Source organism: Ailuropoda melanoleuca, chromosome 17 (assembly GCF_002007445.2).
Source record: "Ailuropoda melanoleuca isolate Jingjing chromosome 17, ASM200744v2, whole genome shotgun sequence".
NCBI lineage: Eukaryota > Metazoa > Chordata > Mammalia > Carnivora > Ursidae > Ailuropoda > Ailuropoda melanoleuca.
This window is the reverse complement of record NC_048234.1, coordinates 32,227,416-32,232,993: the sequence shown is the minus strand read 5'-3', so window position 1 is coordinate 32,232,993 and position 5,578 is coordinate 32,227,416.

The window sequence follows — 5,578 nt, the reverse complement described above, 5'->3', positions numbered from 1 at the left end:
GGGCTCATCACAGGGCTCAGTCCCAGGACCCATGAGATCCTGACCTGAGCTGAAGGCAGCTGCTTAACCAACTAAGCCACCCAGACGCCCCTACAGCATATCTCTCAAGAGAACTCCTCAGCCCAAGGGAGGCTGGACGGCTAAAATTCAAGCAGAACTGAAGTCTTACTGGCTTAGAGTGTCTGGGGATGAAGTTCAGCATCTCCAGAGCAGCTGGAGATTAAGAAAAGAAATCAGAAATGAAGGAGCCAGAAGGAACCCCAAATCTGATCTATAAACTCCCTCAAATGTTTGGCTGAGTTTAGACTACAACTGCTCCAGGAAGACTGCAAGGAACTCAGCAGAGAGCAATAGTTGTAAGGCTAAGAGAGATGAGCAGAAACCTTTGGTGTTACCTACTGTAGAGAAGGAAAAGTTTGAAATTTAAGTGTTTCCCAGTTAGAGGGTTTTGCTAAGCACCTTGGGCTTTCCATTGAAGCCCAGAAGGACATATTTTAGGATTAAAGTGTATGTCTCTGAATTAAAGTCTTCATCCTATTAATACTAAGGGCAAAATCAAACAGAACCACCTTAATAAAACCAAGTCTCCATAAGTTCAAGGGGATCAGTAGGTAACTTAACTGGCTGGAAGAACAGAAATCAATAGTCTTCAGCGTAAGATAAGAGAATCCAGAGATTTTACGGAAAATGTGACCCACCATCAAAAGAAAAGACAGTCTACAGAAATTAATCCCAAGATGACCTGAAGTTTGGAATTGGCACACAAGCTGTTAAAGCAGCTATTTTAAGAATATTCAGAGATTTAAGGGGCACCTGGGTGGCTCAGTCGGTTAAGTGTCTGCCTTTTGGCTCAGGTCATGATCCTAGGGTCCTAGGATCAAGCCCTGAGTAGGGCTCCCTGCTCGGCAGGGAGTCTGCCTGTCCTCCTCCCTCTGCCTCTCCTCCCAGTCATGGTCTCTCTCAAATAAAATATTTTTTAAAAGATTTAAAGGAAAAATTGTCAGAACAAATAGAAATTTTTTTTAAAAGAACAAAAGGGAAACACTAGAGCTAAAAAGGCAAATAGCTGACATTTTATAATTCACTGAAAGGGTTTAACAACAGATCGGAGACTACAAAAGAAAGAGTCCATGAACTTAAATCATAAAAAATGATTCAATATGAAGAACAAAGAGAATTAAGATTCTAAAGATAAGGAGATCCTCAGTGACCTGTGGGGCAATATTCAGCTCCATAATATATATAATTGGAGTCCCAGTAGTACAGGAAAAAGAAAATGTGGAAGAAAAAATATGTGAAGAAATAATCACTGAAAGTTTCCAAATTGTGATGAAAAACATTTACTGTTCTAAGAGTTCATTGAATTCCAAGGAGGATAATTAACAAAAAAACAAAAACAAAAACCACCACCAACAAAAACTCACACATCTAGAAACATCGTAGTTCAATTGTTGAAAACCGAAAGTAAAAAGACAATCATGACATTCAGAAGGGAAAAAAAGACATGTTAGATGCAAGAAAACAACAATAAAAATGAAATTTAAGCTCTTATCAGTAACAGTGGAGATCAGGAGACAATAGAATATTTTCTTTTTAATTGCAGAATGGGGAGGGTGGTAATCTATCAACCTGGAATTCTATATCAAGTGAAAATATTCTTCAGATTTCCTGATATTTCATGATACTGAAAACATGATCAAATATTCATCCCCAGAAATACTAAATTATAAGAAATGCTAAAGAAAATTCTCTGGGCTGAAGAGAAATGAAAGCAAATATAAACCCAGATCTACAGAAATGAATAAGGAGCACCAAGAATGATAAATATGGGCATAATTATAAAGAATCACATCCTCTCTTAATTCTCTAGAGGGAATGTTAGAACTTTTTCTCATGTGGGTGCACAGTTTAACAGTTTATCATGAAATTAAATACAACCCTAATCTATAAACCTGCAACTCCTCATCTAGGTATTTACCTAAGAATAATGACAATATGTGTCCACAAAAAACTATATGGAACGTTTATCATTCATAACTCGTAACAGCTGAAAAGTGGCAGTGATCCAAATGTCCATCAACCAGAAAAAAAGATAAAATCACGGTATATTCCATGAAGTCTGTTCTATTATTTTCCATTACTAGTGGTGAGATTGCTCTTAGAGGTCACGCAGCAAGGCCACATGCCTAAAAGAGTCCAGAAAGTGGACTCAAACCCAAAGACGCCTGATCTGGGACCCGAGTTCTCAGCCACTATGCTACTCTGTGTTAACAGAGAGAAAGGGAATAAGACAAAGTCATTTCACACAGAAAGACATGAAGCAAGTCACAGACAAGAGTGCCGGGAGCAGTAGCATGAGATAATTGACGAGAAAGTTGGGAAAGAAGGATCTTAAAAAAAAAACAAAAACAAATTCTTGCAATTTTTCCTCCATGCCCTAAGTATACTCTGACTAGAAGCTCCTCTCTGATAGCTTTTGGAAGTCAATGAATCATTTTCTAAGACATTCTTAATTACTATAGCAAGGAAACTTACAATAATGCAAGATATTCTGCTATCTGTGGGAGAGCACTCTCCCTCCCTCCTCCTCTCTCCACCTTTTCCATCACAAACCTACTTGTTGCATGGATAAGGGAAACAAAAAAGGCCTCTCTGTGAGCAGTCTCTGCTCTGATAAATCGTGATTGGTCCATGTCATTGAGTTTTGCGGTCAAAACATCAGAATTCCTATCATCTATATACCATCAAGATAGGTTTAGATAAATGAGAGACACCCATAATTTGGAAAACAAAAACAAAAAACAACTCATCTATACTTTGTAAAGCACCCTCAAGGCTAACTCTATTCTCCCTCTGAACTTCACTCAATCCAGTCCCCACCCCCACTACTAAGAGATCAGAAAATTTTCCCTAAAGGGATTACCCATTCCCTGGAGATAATGGCACAATGGCCAAACATTACTCTAGTTTTATTTCCCCCTTTGAAGGTTTACAATGGAGTTCAACTAGGAGAGAGTGAGAAATTATTCTCAAGTTTAGTCAAAAAGAAAATACCAGTACATTTATCATTACTATGATAATAATTAACAAATGTCCAATAGTAGTCATCTGTGACTCATACACAAAGCTAATATTGAAGGGTATGCCTTAGTGCATTTAGACCAATCTTATCCCGCTCTCAATTTGCAAAAATAATTATACATTTCTGAATTCAAAGCTTTGGGTGCTATTGTTGACTTGAAGCCCTTGAAATGTGCACTGATTACAGTGCCAATATAATGTACGTTAGCCAAGAGCTCAAGTATTATACAATAACCTTAAATCAGAGAGAATTCTAAGAGGCTAATAATGAAGATGAAGTAATGCTGAAGGTACTAGCCTTTTATTCTGAACTCAAGAAATGCATTAGAAAATATGCTTTAAGAATAGGTCCTAGAGAACGTAAATGCAAAGTAGAAGAAAGGGAAGAGGAAAAAAATCTCTGTTGCGCTGGGGAAAGAGAAATGGAGAGAGAGGGAGGGAGGGCAAGACTGTACCTTAAAAGGATATGCATAATTTAGAAAATAGAAAGTGGACAGACTCCAGAACAAAAGTACCATCCATTCAGATGTAGTGACAATGAGGTCCGCTACTACCACGCAGATCCTGTCTGAAGTCGTAAGGAGCAGCATTTGACTCTGAGGACACATTTGGATACATGTCAGCAACACTGCATTCCTGTGCTACGCTCTCAGACCAGCCCATCCTCTGTGCTGTTTAATTGCCAACAGCCCACAATAACCTATCTGAAGCTTATGATCACACATTTTCAAGTAGAGCAGTATGGACAATAAGCCACAAAATCATTTAGGAGCAAAACCTAGCATAAGGCATGAAGAAACACCAGTCCACAAATCTCACGTCTTGTGATGTCAGTTAAATGCCGAAGGTGAATGACAAATTTGGCCTTGGGCTTCCTGGCTTCTCAGACAAATGGGGAAAACATGGTTATAGCCGTGGTTCTCAAACTTTTTGGTCTCAAGCTCCTTACACTTATTAGTGGACTCCAAGAGCTTTTCTGGTGGTGGTATATGCTAACATCTATCCATATTTATCTTATTAGCAATTAAAATTTAAAATATTAATGAACTTTTAAAATAAACCTATCACATATTAATATAAATTGTACTCATTAAAAGCAATTATATTTTCTCCAAAAGTTTAGAAGACTGTCATTTACATTTTCACAAATCCTGTTAACATCTGGCTTATTGAAGGCAGCTGGATTCTCACATCTGCTTCTGCATTCAATCTGTCATGACATCACACGTGTGTAACCCCTGGAAAACACCACTATACACCCACACGAGAGTGAGCATACAAAAGTCAAATCAAATCTGCATGTTACTAGAAACATAGTTTTTTTGTTGTTTTGGTTTTTAAAAAATTTTTTTTTCAAACACACCTCGGGAACCCCTGTGGATTCCTGAAAGACACTCTGAGAACCACAAAGTTATAGGAAACACAGATCCTTTAATACAAAAGCAGAGATTGCTCAAGAGGTATATGGTCTTTTGAAGAATGAGCTCAGAGAGAAAAAACCTGTTCCTCTGAGTCAAAGGGAGTGACATGTAACGTGGTGTGCTGCATGCTCAACATCATCCCAGTTTTTGATGCAGGAGTGGTATCTGATTGGCCATTCAGAAAGGGGATATACACGCATTCCCTATTTCCTATAATTTATAGCTCCTGGACAAGATGTGAGTTAATGAAATCAATGCTTCCTTTAATTGATGTCAAGTGCATTTTGTAATTATGTTTTGTGGTCTGTGATTTTTACGAGNAATTGGAGTCACATGCACCTGTGTTTGAATCCCAGCTCTACCCCTTCTTAGTTTGGTAACCTTGAACACTTTTATTTCATTGAGCCTCAATGTGCTTATATATAAAATTAGAGTCCTAAGATTAGCCACCTCAGGAAGTCACTGTGAGAGTTAAAGGTAATACAGATAAAAACATCTGCATAGTTCTTGGCCCTTAAAAAGCACTGGAAATGTTATTAGTAACTATAATTATTACAGAATTTCTGAGAATCACCCAGAATCACTCTGCTGGTTCCATGGTCAAGGGCACACAATGGACCCCAAAAGAAGGTGAGAAGTGATAGAGGAATGGAGACTAGCAGAAGAGAAGACCAGGGAACCTACAGACATAGAGCGAGGAGTGTGGGACTGGACCAAATCTGGGGGACACTGGAAAAGGAATCAAGCAGATCATAAGGATGTCCATGTCTGAACACTCCCAATCTTTCCGTGGGATAGACAATGAATACCAGCTCACACTGAGTTTCTGTGTCTGTGCTTCTCTTTTTTGTGAGCCTCTAATGATTAACAAATTTTATTGATGGACTGCTTGTGCCTAACACATTACCACCTGCTTCTCCTAGGGGTTGTGCTGTGGACTCTGGTCCACCCCAGGAGTTACTTTAAGTATTATTGGTAGTTTTCATTTCCCTTTGCAACAATTAGTTTAGTAATTAGAAATTCTGTCTTAGGGCCCATGACACGAAATCAGCTATACGGAGAAGAGGTGTAATAGT